The sequence below is a fragment of the Macaca fascicularis genome, chromosome 11, assembly GCF_037993035.2.
Source record: "Macaca fascicularis isolate 582-1 chromosome 11, T2T-MFA8v1.1".
In the NCBI taxonomy this organism is placed as follows: Eukaryota; Metazoa; Chordata; class Mammalia; order Primates; family Cercopithecidae; genus Macaca; species Macaca fascicularis.
Window position 1 is genome coordinate 33,010,662 of NC_088385.1, and position 14,801 is coordinate 33,025,462.

Sequence of the window (14,801 nt, forward strand, 5' to 3'; positions counted from 1 at the left end):
CACAACCCCCCTCCAGTAGCCTCTGGTAACCACCATTCTACTCTCTGCTTTTATGAGTTTGAAATTTTTAGATTCTGGATATAAATGAGGTCATAGCTATTTCCCCAAGGAAGGCAACAGATACATGAAAAAAATACTCAAAATCTCTAAGAGAAATACAAATTTAAACCACAACGAGATAGCACCTCACATCTGTTAGGATGGCTATTATCAAAAAGATGAACGGTGGTGTTGGTGAGGATATGGAGAAAAGGAAACACTCGTACACTGTTGATGATATAATAAATTAGTACAGCCATTTTGAAAAACAGCATGGTGTTTCTTTAAAAAACTAAAAATAAAATTACTATATAATCCAGCAATGACCTATATTTTCTTTACAGCCTTCTCAAACCCTCCTAGTTCCTCCTATTGTGGAGCTCCTTGGCAGGTACTTCTGGTCTGACTGCAAAGCAATGAGGCACTTTGTTGTTAATGCTAGAGACACCAGTCATTAAGCCTATCAGAATTAATGACACCAGTAATTAAGTCTATTAGAATTCCACAAACCACACAGGAAGATCAGTTGATGATGATCAGTAACATGTTATATTCAAAGAACTACTTTAGTCACCTATTTTCATGAAAGAAGTTGAGCATATGCATTTTTGCCTATAGATTGTTAATGGTAAGAAAAACTGAAGCATATTAGAAATTTAAGCACATACTGAGATTTTCTTCCCCTATTAAATCCATAAATAGCAGCCATGTGACATGCAGACTCTTAAGCTTTTAATGGCAGTAATTACAAGGCCCTCTCTCTTTTGAACTTTACTTTTCTGTGATTGATTTATTCTCTGCCTTGTCAGATGAAAAAGTTTAACTTTAAAAAAAAAAAAAACGAGTCTTTTTTGTATTTAAAAAAATTCCCTATGCCTTTTTTCTCCTTGATGTGAAGACAGACTACTGAGTGGTAAAAAGCTGAGACAAGTCATGACATCCTGATCTCCTTCCTGTCTGGGTGTGTGATCCTTGCAGATTGTCTAATAGCCTGGTGCTCAATTGGCTCTTTGTAAATCCCAGTGTGTGAAACGAAGACAAGGAGTCCACCATCAATTTGACCCAAGCTCATGTCAGGCACATGTTTTACCACAAAGAACCAATAGTGCCCTAAAACCCATGAGCCAGAGGACCTACTCTTGGCTTACATGAGGTTGAGGATGTCTCTCCTCTCTTTCTTCTCAACCAATTGGAATAACTGCATTGCCCATTTTACTTTCTAGAAAACCATCTATAAATCTCTCTTGCTTTCCACTTTCTCCTTGCATCTTCTTTGTACCTGCCTCCTAACTTGTGGTGCTTTACCTTATTGACAACAGAAGGATGTGATAACTGACTGTGGACCCTTCCCTTTGGTTCAGTCCAAAACTATTTTAATGTCATCATTGTAGTCATGTCTCCTCTGGTCTTGTGACTTTGCAACCCACAGATGCCTACATTCATTTCTTTCCACTTTATCCTGTCACTGTTGAGCCAGGCTTTTCTCAAAGAAGGTTACTGTCTCTTTTATTCTCTGAAGAATCCTACTTAACCTTCTTCATAATAAGCCAGCAGAAGTTCTATAGGAGGACTGATTCTGCTGACGTGTAGCATAGAAACCCCATAACTAATAGTTTCAAATTCTGTGCTTTTAAAAACATTTAGCTCTTACACCCAGAAAATCTCCATACATGAAAGCATTCATTCATTTATTTATTCAATATGTATCCTGTGTATGGCATTCTACTGGGCCTTAGATATAAAGCCAAGAACGAGATAGATATGATTCCTGCCCTCAAAGTGCTTACAGTCTGATGAGGGAGGCAGATAAAACACAGTGGTTAGAGTATAATTGATTACAATTGTGATAATGCTACAAATGGCAAGTTCAGAATGTCATGAAAATATGTGACAGGGAGACTTGCCTGATATAAGACCAAGAGGTTTGTATGCCCACTGCACAATAACAGACTCATTACACTGAGACAGCAGCGATGCAGCAGAGAAAGTTTAATGACCACAGGGTGCTGAGTGAGGAGTTGGAAGGAGACCCTCAAATGCATCTTCCTGAGGAATTCTGGGCTAGGGTTTTTAAGAGGATCATGGAGGGCAAGGGACTGGAGAATTAGTGTTGTTAATTGGTCAGGGCAAGGGGGGTGAACTGTTCAGGATTTAGAAACCGCATTCTTTGGTGAGTAGGCTTCTCATGAGGTCCCTCAGACCAGTTGAGTCAGTGGGGTCCCTTGGACCTGCTGATGTAGTAGTTTCATCAGTATGCAGAACCTGAAGGACTATCTCAAAGGCAAAGCTTCTTAATGTTTCATAATGTTCAAGTTCTTTTCTACAGAGGAGTTAAGGGGAAGTATAATCTTATAACAGGGTCTACATGATTCTAGGACAGCAGATAACAAACAACTATGAGGAAGCAGGTCAGAGACTGAGCTAACTTCATAATTAATACTGAATGTGCTACAGGCTGAGTTTATGTTGGTTTCTCCCTCTCCCTGTTTCCTGATTAATTTTGACTAATTTTTTAAAGTTTATATGGGGAGTTTCAGGCCAACAAAAATTAATGTTTCTTAAGCACTAAATACGCACCTGCCAAGCCTCACAACAACTCTATGAGATAGGGGCCATTACTATTTTCATTTTATATAAGAAGAAACTGAGGTCCAAAGAATAACCAGCCCAAAGTGAAACAGCTAATAAGGGATGAAGTTGGAATTTAGACCCAAGTCTGTATGACTCCAGAGACTATATCATTAACCTGTGTGCATCCCCACCTACCACAGAGGAACAAAGAACAAGTCTCAGGAGACCTCCTAGCACATCTGCTGCCAAGGCCTGGCTCCCCTTTGTACCACGAACCAGTTGTGTTATGTGAAATTAAATATAGGTGTTGGAACTTAAAGCTATTTTGAGCCTTGAGAGGAACGTGGCTATGTGGTCCAAGTCATGTAGTGTCAGCTGAAGCTTTGTTTTTTCACGTAATAATGAGAAAAGACTAAAAGATGTTGCCAGAGATAGGACCCCTTGAGATCATTATCCCTCCTTCTAAAATGTTAAAGCAATCTTCCTGGGCTATAGCAAGCTGTAACACATCAATTCACTGTAATGTATGTATTAACCTTGTATGGAAAATGTTGTAACCCTGCTAAACTTATCTGTCTCTGTCATGTAAAATCTTAACTTCGGCTGGGCATGGTGGCTCACACCTGTAATCCCAGCACTTTGGGAGGCCAAGGAGGGTGAATCACTTGAGGTCAGGATTTCGAGACCATCCTGGCCAACATGGTGAAACATCGTCTCTACTAAAAATACAAAAATTAGCCAGGCATGGTGGAACATGCCTGTAATCCCAGCTACTTGGGAGGCTGAGTGGGGAGGATTGCTTGAACCCGGGAGGCAGAGGTTGCAGTGAGCCAAGATCGCACCACCGCTCTCCAGCCTGGGTGACAGAGTAAGACTTTGTCTCAGAAAAAAAAAAAAAAAAAGAAGCTTAACTTCTCCACTTTGGATCACTGACTACATTCCTTTGGAGTGTGTGTTTTCCAGGTGGATGTCCTCAAGCTTTGCCCTCAAATAAACTCTATACTTAATCATATTTTCTAAATCTCATTATTTAGGGTTGACACTTGTTAGATCAAACGTTCTTAATGTCTGAAGGGCCATGGGCCCCGTAGAAGATACCCTGTGGCCACAAACACTTAGATATTCCCCTAATAGAGAGATGAGGTCTGTGTTTCCATCCATTGAATCCAAGCAGCCTCTGTGACTGCTTTGACCAACAGAACATGACAGGAGTTTCATTATATTAGTTTCTAGACACATGTCTTAAGGAACCTGCAACTCTGGTCCCTTAGAACACTCATTCTGGGGGAAGCCAAACACTATGTAAGAAGTCCAACTACCCTGAGACTGCCATACTATGAGGAAGCTCAAGCTAGCCATGTGGAGTGGCTATGTTGAGATAGATACCTGGCATCTTTAGCTGCTGTAGCCATCATAGTCCAGGTTCCAAGAACGAGTGAAAAAACCATCTTGGTCATTCCAGCCTAACAGACTCAACAAGGAGAAAAGTTGAAGACACAAGTCAACAGCCAAAACCAAGGCCCTGGGCACATGCAGCTATTTGAGCCATACAAGCTGAGATCCCAATCATCACTGGGCAGACACAAGTCATTCCCTCTGTGCCCTGTTCGAATTCCAGACTCAGTGTTGTGAGCCTAATTAAATCCTTGTTGATTAATTCTACTAGATTTTGGAGTAGTTTGTTCCACAGCAGACCTTTGAAAACTGGATGGGAGCAATGGATCCTCTTCTCAGAGCAATGCACACAGACACACATACACACACATGTGCGCACACACACACACACAAGTTTATGACAAATCCTAGTGTTCACCACTCCCCTCAAATTGATCTGCTGATTCTAGACAAAGCATCTGGCCACTGAACAATTTTAGAAGCCTTTAGTTTTATAATTCAGGCCAAAGAAAAATAACAACAAAACAAATGTTAGATGGACTTCCACAAGTGAATATAACTTTACTCCTATGTTAAATTCAAGCTGTAAGATTGGAATAGGATTTCCTTACCAGACTCCTCTCAAGAGGCAACATTTGTAATGGAAGCTTTTCTTTTTCTTACTTTACAATTATTTTTATATATAATCCGTAACATAAAGCATAGAGAAAACATAATGAATGCCTGTTTCCACCACCCAGCTCTATCAAACCTTGACATTGTACCATATTCATCTCCTTAAAACAAATTATAGGCCGAGAGTGGTGGCTCACACCTGTAATCTCAGCACTTTCAGAGGCTTAGGCGGGCAGGTCACCTGAGGTCAGGAGTTTGAGATCAGCTTGGCCAACATGGTAAAACCCCATCTCTATTTAAAAAAAAAAAAAAATTACAAAAGAGCCAGACATGGTGGTGCACGCCTGTAATCCCAGCTACTCAAGTGGCTGAGGCAGGAGAATCACTTGAACTCAGGAGATGGAGGTTGCAGTGAGCTGAAATTGCACGACTGCACTCCAGCCTGGGCAACAGAGTGAGACTCCATCTCAAAAAAAAAAAAAAAAAACCCACAAATTATAGGCACATTTGAAATATTTTACTACTTTCTATTTCTCCTCCCTCCTTAGAAGTAACCTTGATCCCAAATTTGGTATTTATCATTCCTATCCTATGTACATTGTATAATTATTACTTTGAAAGTATAATACTATAAATAATAAATGGCATTATTTGACTTATTTTCAAACTTTGAATAAATATTATCATTCTATTTATAATTGTGTAGCTTTCTTTCCTAATCAACATTAGGTTTTTGAGATTTACCTATGTTGATATATGTAACTTAAATTCATTAAGCTTAAGTCTTGTACAAGGTTTCATGTCTTGAATTTGTTCATCCATTCTCCCATGAGTCATCTGGGTTATTTCCACATTTTTGCTATTACAAACTATGCTACAGGAGTGTATAGTGTCTATGTGCATGTAGATGAGAGCTTCTCTAAGGTACATACCTATAATTGGAGTTGCTGAGGTACCATGTGCAGAGAAATTGCTCTTCAGAACGGGTGTGGCAATTCATAGTCACACCAGCAATTAGGCCCCCACTATTCTACATCCTCACCAAAATTCAATAGCATCAGATTGTTTAACTTTTGCTAGTCTGATGTGGATAAAGTTGATTCAGTTCAGTGTGTGGCTCACCTGTAACCCATAATTACCAGGTCATAAAAATTGAACACTAAGTACTGATTTAATCAAAAATTGTAAGAGAACTCAAAGTATGGAAAGAGTGGCTGTGTGTGCATTTATGTTTGTGCATTAGGGCACAGTAGTTGTATGGTGATGGGGATAATACTCACTTAAAAGAGATTAAGTCTTATGCTTTTTAGTAGGAAGTTAATAATGTCTATAATTGAAAAATCAGGAAATTTTAATATAATCATATTATCTAGAAACCTGGAGGCAAATATCTGAAGGAAAAAATAAAGAGCTAAAAGATGAGAATGGTGGCTTCCTGGGATTAGGACCAGTGGCGGGGCAGGGTATGGCTCTTCTTTTTTGCAATCCTTATGTTCTACTTGACTTTGTTTTCTCTCAATTCCATGTATATTGGGAGCCAGTGAGGCCCTCCATCAGCACAGTACATAGGAGCCTAGGAGCTCCTGGACCTCCTCACTGCCAGCCACCCTCACTAAGAAAATCAGAAGTAGCAGTTGCTGCACAAACACTTGAAAATCTTCCACTCCTCATTGCCATGGGAACCATGGTCACAGATTCCCGGGTCCCCATGAGTCGTGTGTGTGTGCGTGTGTGGGTCCTTGTCCCTGTGTGTTTTCAATGTCCAGCATCACCTAGTGCAGTCTGTGATGCCTGGAGAAGCAAGTTCAGCTTCTTATGACCTCCCTCTCTCTCCCTCTCTTCCTCTTTCCTTCCTTTTTTTCTTCCCTCCCTCTATTTCTGCCTTATGTCAGAATAGACAGGAAAAGAGTAGTTAGGAACCAAGCAGAAACCCTGCTGGATGCCATCATTTGGAAGAAAGGTGATGAGCTGTGGGTCTGAGAAGCCTTAAGAAGAACAAACATGTTACCCCTTCCCTGGGAGAAGAGTCCTGTGCACAGAGAAGAGGCACCCTAAGTTTGCTGAGGAGGAGAGCCTTCTCCCCACCCTCTTCCTCCTTAATCTTTGTGTTTGATGTAAACTTATTACAGAACAGGTATGGGAGGGAGCTCAGGGGACACTTTCTCTCTGAAATGTTTAGAAAGAGGCAAGAAAATGCTTTTAAAGCAAGAGATTTTCCAATGCCTTTATAATTTAGTTTTTGTCTTCTTTGACTCAGCTATGAAGTTTAACATAGATTTACCAACACAGGGGCTTTGTTCCTAATCACTTCCTCCTGCTCTTCATCTGCTTCTTTCATTCATTCACTGATTCATTCATTCATCAGCAAATATCTATTGAACATCTACCATTTTCCAGCCACTGTTCTAGTCACCTGGAATCTCCCGGTGAATATGCAAGACAAGGTCTTTGCTCCTGGATGGCTTCCCTTCTAATGAGGAAGACAGATGATGAACCATCAATGACTGAGTGAATGATGTGAGTGTTGTAAAGAGAGTGGGGGCAGCCTCCCTGTGCCAGGGATGTCTGAGCTGAGACCCGATTGATGGTGGGAGCCCTTGCTGCGAGGATCTGGCAGAGGGTTCCAGGTTTGAAGGTGATGAACAAGTGGAGAGAGACAGGGTGAGGGCAGAGAGCAGGCGGGATACAGATAATGAAGGGCGGTGTTGACTGGGAAGCCAGTATGGATCTTATTCTGAGTGCAATGGAAAGACATTGGAGTCTTCTGGTTTGTTTATTTGTTTTGTTTTATTGTGGTGTGGGAGCGAGATGATCAGGTTTGCTTTTTTAAAAGTTCAAGCTTGTGGCTGTGTGATGAAAAGAGCCCTGTCAGGAGGCTGTAAGTGTTCTGTGGGAGGTGGAAGGCTCTTAAGGCAAAGCAGTAACCACGGCAATGAAGGAACACGGACAGTTTTGGTGTATATTTTAGATGTAGAGTCAACAGGACCTGCTGGTAGATGAGATGAAAGAGGAGAGAGGGAATCAAGAGTGTCTGGGTTTTTAGCTTGAACAAGTTCTTTGTTGAGAGAGAAAGATTAGAGAGGAATTGGCTTGGGGTAGGTGGTTAGGGAAGGAAAAAGACTCAAAAAGTCGTGGTGTCCCAAGGGAGAGAGAAAGGGGATTTATGTGTTTCTGTAGAAGGGCAGTAAAGAGAAAAATGAGGAGTTAGGTGAGCCGTGGTGACTTTTGAAGGAAAGATATCAATAGAATGATGAGTCAGAAGTCACATTTCAAGAAGATGGTGAACACCAGGAAGGCGGGATAGTGTCAGTTTTCACTCACAGTGTGTCCCCAGTTCCAGTCACTGTGTGTGGCAAATGGCAGGTGCTCCTCAATCATTTGTGAAGTGAACAATGACAGAGCAGAAGGCAAAGAGGTATTGGAGCTCAGTGAGAAAGACTTTTAGTAAATTTGGGAATGAAAGCATTGGGAGAAAAAGAATGCTAAATGGCAGACATGTTGGATTTTTTATTTTTGTGCGTGTTAAATTTAACAGATATGAGATACTTGAATATTTGTAGTCACAGAAGAGATAACTCTAGAGAGGAGAGATGAAGAAGCTGGCCCAGGAAGGAATAATTGATGGCAAAGTTTCTTCGACAGGAGGAAGGAGACTAACATCTGTTGTCTATCTATTATGTACCAAGAAGTGGGCTAGGCTTGATAGTTGTTATCTCAACATCATAATAGCCCTTGAGGTGGAGACAAAACACAGGATACTCAATTAAATTTTAATTTTAGATAACAAAATATTTATTTTAACATTGTGGCCTCATTTAGTAATTTTGGTGTAAATATGCCCCATGCAGTATTTGGGACATACTTATATTTTTAAAAATATTTAATGCTTATACAAAATTCAAATTTAGTTGGATCCCCTATATTTTCATCTGGCAACTCTACTTTGGGGTAAATATATAATTGCCATTTTACCTGAAGGAAACTGAACATCTGAGATATTCAATAACATTGCCCTCATTCACCAAGTTAAAAGTAAGTGAGAATGTCAAGATTGAAACCCAGTCTTTTTGACTTCTGAACCCCACTTTTCTCACTTGTGATGTCACGGGAGATTGGAGTCCAGAGTCTCTGGTAGGGGCTAAGCTCAGTGAGAAGGCTCTTATCCCAATTGTATGTGTGCCTGGTCTCCCTGTTAAACTCCCAAAGGTAAGGAACTTCTTGGGGTCATTTTTGTGTCCATTAAAAGAGCCATTTACTACATGATTCTTGATGTACTTCTAGGTGGAACATTTTTTCTAACACATTAAGATAAATGACAAACTTTTGAGAGTCACCTCTGTTTAAATCGCCAACCCCTGGGCTAATTTAAAGAGGGAGCCTGGCCAGACAGCACACACAGCACTGCTGAAATCAACCAGATATTTACCAAATTAATGCTTGTGAATGAAGAGGACAGCTTTATTTCTTTTGAGAATAAATCTATTTTATATATATATAAATGGACTCAATATTAAAATTATCTGTGTGAACTATGCTTGTCCCTTTGGCAGGACGTGGGTGAGGTAAGCTTACCCCAACCCCTAAGAGGCAGTATAGTCTATGATGCAAGAGCTCTGACTCTGCAGTCAGAGGCGCAGAACCTTGACTTCTGGTTCCACCACATATTTGATATTTTGCAAGTTATTTAACTTCTCTTAGTCTCCTGTTTCCTGCTCTCAAAAATTGGGATGAAGATGATGACAATAATAATATCATCCCGACAGAGTAGATGCAAGGACTAAATGAGACTGCACATGTAATAAACCCTTAACAGGATAGTAGCTACCATCTTCATCACCATTACTGGTGGATAATGGTAAATAATGGTAATATGGTAATAATGGTAAATAATAACAGTGGATCCACATTTTACAAGTTGGGGAGAAGGTTGTGTGAGGATTTCGTTGTTGTTCAACTTTGAGAGCTGTTTGTAACAAGAACCTCATGTGAATTTTTATGGGGACATTGACACCAGGCTGAAACAAATCTGGCTTAAATTATGAGCAGGTAAAATGTTGCTTACATATGTCACCAAACATAAGAAAAAAGTAGTTTCCTCTGAATGCCATTTATTTAGTTGCCCAGATTTATATGGGGATTTGTGAGACTTTTCTTGAAAATGAATAAAGTTAGCCAGCACTTTACGGAAAACAACTAATGGTATTTGCTGTCAGAGGTAAAAATGGTGCTTTTGAGTTGTAATGGTTAATATAGGTGTCAATTTGACTGGATTGAGGGACGCCTAGATGAAGCATCATGATTGGGCGTTTGAGAGAGTGTATCCAGAGGCGATTGGCATGTGAGTCAGTGGACTGAGAGAGGAAGACCTGTCATCAGTGCTGACTGGCGCTTCCAAAGGGCTAGGAGCAGAAAAAGCAGGCAGAAAAAGAGGGATCCTCATGTTCTCTCTACTCTCTGCCTCTCTTCCTGAGGAGGACACTTTTTCTCCTTCTGCCTTTGGACATAAGACTTCAGGTTCTTTGGCTTTTGAACTGTGGGACTTACTCGAGCAGCTTCATGGGGGCTCTAGGGCCTGAGTAGGGGCTGCACTGTTAACTTTCCTGGTGCTAAGGCTCCTGGATTTGGACTGAACCATACTACTAGCTTGAGCCACGCTACCAGCTTCTGTGCTTCTCCAGCCTTGCAGATGGCCTATGAAGGGACTTTGCTTCTGTGATCCTTTGAGCAAATTCCCCCTAATAAACCCTCTTCCATGCATTCTACTGATTCTGTATCTCTGGAGAACCCTGACTGATACACAACTGAAAATGAGAATTTTGAAAAATCTACACCTGAACCATGAACTTTCTAGGACTTACAGTCTTTTCTGACAACATAGGTTAGATAGTAATGAATACAATTTTTTGATATCATATAGGGAAATGGCTCATCATTTGGAAGATCTCAATAAACTCAGTGAATCAATAACTTAGAGATAATTAATGTATGATGTAACAAAATCATGCTTTAGAAAAGGATACAGTGTTTTAATGTAACCAGACACCAAACGCTTATTTGATAAGGTTTTAGAGTCCAAATTGCAACTAATCTTCAAGCAATGACCATCTATCCATTTTTGGTGTAACATCAAAGAAAAATATCCACAATTATCTAAAAGAGCAAGAAAATACCCCTCTCTTTTCCAACTACACATCTGTGCGAGGCTGGGTTTTCTTCACGTATCTCAACCAAGACAACAGATTACAATAGAATGAATGCAAAACAGATATGGAAATCTAGTTGTCATCAATCAAGCCAGACATTAAAGAAATTTGCAGAACAATCCTCATTGCTCTCTAAATTTTTGGTTTGTTCTTGGAAACCATAACTTTTAAAATACAGATATTTGTGTTAATATGTAATGGTTGTATTATTATTTTTAATTAATTAAATATTTTTAAATTCCCCATTAAATTTCTAGTATGGTAAACGCTGCTAGATATGACACGCTTTGGGGGTTCTCAATAATTTTTAGGAGTATAAAGGAAACTGAGAGCAGCAAAAAGTTTTAGAACTTCTGGTGGTGGCTAATCTGCTTTTCAGTTGGAGGTACTGGGGCATATGTTGAGACAGAAAACTATCAACAGGTAGATACTTCTCCCTGGCATGCAAGTCAGTTACTGTCATAAATGATTCTTCAGATAACATCTCAGGTCTTGAGTTCTTCCATCCACTTAGCAGTCACCATATGGAATTCTCATGTGGTCAGAATTGAATTCTCAACTTCTGGCTCCTATGGCAGTCTCTCAAACTTCTTTCATTTCCTCTGCAGAGTACAGCTAGGGTTCTTACGCCAAAGTAAGGGAATTTACTTTGTAGTTCCTTTGCTTTGTACTTAATGCTACTAATGCCCATGTTTAGGTTTCTTTTTCTTTTTTTCTCTTTCTTCCTTCCTTTTCTTTCTTTCTCTTCTTTTCATTTTTCCTTCCTGTCTTTATTTTTTGTTTTCTCTTCTTTTTCAAAAATGAGGCTATTAGAGTGATTGTAGAGTTATAATAGAAGAATCGCCTTTATATTGTAAGTATAAGGTTGGCACATTAATATGTTTTTCTTGAGAACATCATTCTACACCAGGCAGCTAACCCTGTGATCTCAAGCAACTTAGTGAAGTCTGCAACTCTGACAATTATAAGACATATATTTTGAACACTGACTGGTACTATTCTTTGTAGAATGCATGAGGACCAAATCCACAAAATACACATGCTTTAAAATAAATCACTAACAATTTGGAAGCCTATGCCCAAAAGAGTGAAAATGAGATTGCACAAGTATAATTTCAAAATCAGTTTACAATCCAGTGGCAAATTCATGGTCATAATTAGCATCGTGATCACTATTGTGATAATCATCATGGATAAAAGGAAATTTTCAACTCACAGTCATTCATGCATGGAAGACAGCAAAACTGAAAATCCTGTTGCATCCCAACTGGTTCTAACAAACTGAAGCTGGGAAAAAAAAAAACAAAAAACATGAATTTTGAGTGACTTAAGATGCCATGCTGTTACTAATTCCATCCAAAAATTCTCCTGATTGATGAACATGGAGACCTGTTTTATCCAATCACATTCAAACTTATGAACTTGTCTCCTCCTTTGCCGGCCACTTGTGTTCAATCTTTATTTAAAATAACACCATGAGCTCACACACACACACACACACACACACACACACACACACATCCTCTTCTGTTTTCTAGCACTTAACCAGGATTTTGTCCCTCGGTACAACTAGTCAATAAATGGCTTCACTAGTGTGTTTTCCTTTCCCCAACAAGTTAATAAACTTGGATTGGGTCTCCTTTAATTTAAGTTTTCTTTGTTTTATTCTTTGATAGCTGCTCACTAAGGGCAGGACCTGTTCTTCATATTTTACATATAGTTTGAAATTTTAATTCTCACAAAAGCCTCTGATGTAGTCAGGTCACATGCTGGTGAAGATCACGAATTCAAACCAGTGTTTGAGTTCTGATCTTGCTCCCCTACCTGCAGCTGCATGATCTTCTGCAAATGTTTGTGCCTCACATCTCTGTGCCTATACTTATGTGTAAAATGGCAGCAATAATAGAACCAAATTCTTGACTTGTTGAACACAAGGAAGATAACACATAAGGAACATAAGGAAGATAAGGAACATAAGGAAGATAAGGAAGATAACACATAAAGACGATTAGAATGGGCTGGGCGCGGTGGCTCATGCCTGTAATCCCAGCACTTTGGGAGGCCGAGGCGGGTGGATCACAAGGTCAGGAGATCAAGACCATCCTGGCTAACACGGTGAAACCCCATCTCTACTAAAAATACAAAAAAATTTGCCAGGCGTGGTGGCGTGCGGCTGTAATCCCAGCTGCTCGGGAGGCTGACGCAGGAGAATCGTTTTAACCCGGGAGGCGGAGGTTGCAGTGTGCCGAGATGGCACCACTGCACTCTAGCCTGGGTAGCAGAGCGAGACTGCGGTCTCAAAGAAAATTTAAAAAAAAAAAATTAAAACATAAAAAAAATTATTGCAATGGTGCCTAGCACATAGTAAAGCATTCAGTACTAACTATTATGAACTCCCTTTACAGATGAAAAATCTGAGACTTCCAGCAATTGAGGAATTGGTTTAAGGTCATAGCTAGTAAATGGTGGATCTTGGGTTTCTTCCCCAAGATTTATTTTATGGCAAAGCCTGTGCTAAAAAAATTCTTGTTTATAACCACTTTCTACAATGTTTCCTTTCGCTTCGTTGTATTATTTTCTTAAGTGGTGTAGTCTTGCCTTTTCTTGTTTATGTTATTTCATTCCTTTTAAATAATCTAGATGACAATATAATTCCTCTATTAACACTTCATTCTTCACCAAAGTTTCAATCATTTCAGTGACAAATATCACCCTCCTTACCCATTGTTCGTGCCTTGAAGACATTTTTTTCTAATGAACATTCTTATTTTTCTGAAACTAAAATATGACCTCTTTCAAAATATTCCTTTTAATGTATGTAGTTTCTACTGATAAGCATCTATTATTAATAAATAAGCAGTTGTGTTGAAAACCAAAAAATGAACATCACTATAATTTCTGATCTTAAGATAGATGAACTTTGTAATCAGTTAGGAAGATATGTGCTTGTGATAAGACCTTACAAATTTTTAGGATTTTTTTGCATCTAGACAAACCATGGACATTATTTTTGAACATTCATTATTATTATTATTTGAGACAGAGTCTTCCTTTGTCACCCAGGCTGGTACTCAGTGGCGCAATCAGAGCTCACGGTACCCTCAATCATCTGGGCTCATGCTATCCTCTCACCTCAGATTCCAATGTAGCTGGCACTATAGGAATACACAAACATAACCTGCTGAATTTTTTATTTTTTGTAGAGATGGGTTTCACTATGTTGCCCAGGCTGGTCTTGAACTCCTAGCCTTCAGAGGTTCTCCCATCTTGGCCTCCCAAAGTGCTGGTGGTCAGTCACCATGCCTGACCTATCATTATTTAAATATAAGTTTATATCAATTTTGAAATCATGCTAAGAAGCAATTTCCATGAGGGGACTGACATTAGAGATTCCTTCTTAAAGATCTAATCTCCAAATGCACTGGCAAAGTGTTTAAAGAGAATATAAGTATGGATTTTTAAGGAATGGAAGCAATTATTATATCAACGACACACACACAATACATACACCACATACACACATAACTCCTGTCTTACTCAGATTAAGGAAAGAATTAATTTGTATATCTTATATTAAGAGCTACATGTACACTTTTTACCCAATGAACACCTAATATATTTCAATTATTGATTGGTAAATTGTTTTGTTTCTGACAATTATGTCAGTATCACAGAGTTTTATTTTTATACTTTGCATTTTACTTTCATAAGAATTTTTTCTTCATGACTGATTACAAAAGGAATTATGAGCTACATGGCAATTACAATGGAGAAAACATTTTGGTTGAAAAAAGTTGTTTATTTAACTTGACAACAGTAATTTTGGGTTTTAGTAAAGTTAATGAGATATTAGGTACTTTCCACAATGAAAATTGTTTCTGTCCAATGATATTTCATAAATTGTGTGATTTATAGCTCTAGATCACAGGCAAACACACTGGGAAACTGAGGCTTTATTTAAGCAAAAGATACAGGTGT

At 39.1% G+C, this 14,801-nt stretch overlaps 1 long non-coding RNA gene across 1 annotated transcript in view; it reads right to left on the minus strand.

The window, feature by feature from the left end:
• Positions 1-2,013: 2,013 nt before the first annotated feature.
• Positions 2,014-14,801, minus strand: part of LOC135966088 (uncharacterized) — a 64,944-nt gene continuing 52,156 nt past the window's right edge. The window contains exons 3-5 of the long non-coding RNA XR_010579193.1: positions 12,040-12,110; positions 3,997-4,073; positions 2,014-2,301 (exon numbers count right to left, since the gene is read on the minus strand). This is a non-coding gene — a long non-coding RNA (uncharacterized lncRNA). The remainder of the gene's footprint in view (positions 2,302-3,996; positions 4,074-12,039; positions 12,111-14,801) is intronic.